This window comes from Papaver somniferum, chromosome 4 (assembly GCF_003573695.1).
Source record: "Papaver somniferum cultivar HN1 chromosome 4, ASM357369v1, whole genome shotgun sequence".
Lineage (NCBI taxonomy): Eukaryota > Viridiplantae > Streptophyta > Magnoliopsida > Ranunculales > Papaveraceae > Papaver > Papaver somniferum.
The window spans coordinates 118,614,184-118,616,605 of NC_039361.1; the positions used below are offsets into that span (position 1 = coordinate 118,614,184).

A 2,422-nucleotide genomic window follows, 5' to 3' on the forward strand; every position below is an offset into this window, starting at 1 on the left:
TCAGGATCATCTATGTACTCCTTGTCATCCCAATCTTCAGGTTGTACATTGACAAATTTTATTAAAACAAACCTGTAAAGCTAAAAAGAAGCACAAACTTTTTATTCAAGCACAAATTTTGTTCTAAGGCCACATCTGGCTTTACATTCAAGCACAAACTTTTTATTTGTGGTATCCTAGTATGAAGTAATTCGATCTTCAAAGTTCTAATTCCGATGAGCAACATAAACCCTATAAAATCATAAAACAATTACACAACAAACCCTAGAATCAGTTCATATTTCCCAACTCTACAACAGAAATTAACATAAAACCCTAAAATCAATTCATATTTTGAAACTTATACCTTCTAAGTAGGCAGAAATTCGTCAAAGTTCTTCATTACTTGGATTCACGGGGGCTTTAAATATAATCCATTTTCGAGAATTCCGTTCAAGCTTCCTTTCTTTCTGAAGAGCAGCAGCTCCAGATTGAACATGGTCCACAACACTTAAAACCTAGCCATATTGAAACACAGTAAGAACAAGTATATGTCGTTTCTACATATACGTGCTGCTTAAAAAACTTATCTTTATTGGTGTTCAGAGTTTACATACCTGTGATTCTATATTGTCCAGCATGTCACCTTGTGACTCCACCAACACTGCTATGTCCATGAAAATCTACAAATGAATATGCACAAACCATAAATAGTCTAACCCACCAGCAGCAACAGAAGAAATAGATAACTATAGTCGTTGTACCATTGTCTGATATCTAATAGGAAAGAGAAGCAATACCTGTTGCAACTCAAGAAGCTTACTCTCGACGTCTCTAACAGCCCCATGACGTTCCTGAATTTCTGTCAGGGTGTCCATTACCTGCAAACAGTGGGATATTCTATCTTAAAACTGCAAAGAATTTTCATTACACAAATACATAACAGAAGATAGGCACAATTAAACAGACCTAGCCTCGCCCGTGTTGCTGAATAGCTTTCTGCAAGATTTGATCACTGTCTCCAGTCACGATCAATTGGTCAATTGTACGTAGGATATCCAACGACATCGGGCTATGTTAATACATACGAAATTGCAACAACTTAGAAGTAACATATTATTAAGAGGAGAGGTGATAGTACTTGTTCGTCAGCCCTTGAACCCGTCACTAGAGTGGCGATTAAATATACCAACACAAGATTATAGAGTCAGCACCATAAACACTACCATCAGCAATGTGGATTCAAGACCTGAAACACAATTTGAGTACCATTGCATCAGATTTGAAAATCAAGAAAGAAGTAAACAAATTCAAGTTTGGTTGCCGAAATTGATCCAAGTAAACGTAACTTAGAGATTATAACTTCTAAACAATGAGACAAACATAGAAAAACTATGAATCCAGTTAAAAATTGAAGTTTGTTTGCAGAAATTGATACAAATACACATCATTAAGACTTTATAGTTTCTAACAATGACATAGAAAAACTATGAATCTACTGTTCAATTTTCAACATGGGAACAAACCCATTACAGAATTAGACCATAAGATCATAATATATAGATATAACTAGTCTAACATCGAAAATCTTGAAAAGGGTTTCCAAAAAGAGGTACAAATTTGAGATTTAGGGCAAAAATCCTTATCAATTAGGACTTGTTTTATCATCTAGGAACCTGGAGATTACCATTTAGATTACAAAACAAAAATACCCAAATTTCAGGAACTATTAACGAACATAACAGGAGGCGAAGAAACCCATGAAAGACCAAAAAATTAGGATAAATCCAAATCACAAATCTAAAAATGAAACCCTAGAAGACAAAATTGATATGAAAATAGAAAAGAAGAAGAAATGAGACTCACCATTTGTGATTAGTAACAAACCATTTCCCATTATCGAACTCCTGATGAATCCTCAGTTTAGCGACAGGGTAAGCAATTTCATCCCTAGAATTTTCAAAATAGACATAATACATAGAATCATCAAGAACAGCACTAATTCTCCCAATCCACCACCCATCATTATCATAAGCATCAACCTTATCAAGAAGTGAATACTCAGATAACTTAATCTCAGGCAGAAAAGGCCTTACATTCTTCACATAAACTATTTCTCTCAACAGCTTCGTTTCATCTTCTTCTTGACATAACCTTTTATACTCAACCCACAGCTCATTTGTTGGTGCTAGTTTCACTAAGATTGTTGCTGAGTAGTATGAACCAACAAAACCCTCTTCCTTTGAAGATACTTCTACTCTATCTCCTCTTTTAAAATCCATTTCTCTCTTGATTTCTTAATTTTATATAAATTTCCTTATTCCTCTTTTAAAATCCATTTCTCTCTTGTTTTGGAAAAAAGAAAAACAAAGCATACATCTAGTCATTCATCTTCAACAGCAACCTTCAACATGTTCAACCCATTTCAATCTTCTAATAAGTC

At 34.3% G+C, this 2,422-nt stretch overlaps 1 long non-coding RNA gene across 1 annotated transcript; it reads right to left on the reverse strand.

Annotated features, from left to right (window-relative positions):
• Positions 1–597: 597 nt before the first annotated feature.
• On the reverse strand, positions 598–990 carry LOC113274221. Its single transcript, XR_003322873.1, has 3 exons — positions 949–990; positions 780–860; positions 598–662 (listed from the first exon to the last, which is right to left on the reverse strand). It is a non-coding gene; the product is annotated as an uncharacterized LOC113274221 (long non-coding RNA).
• Positions 991–2,422: the final 1,432 nt, after the last annotated feature.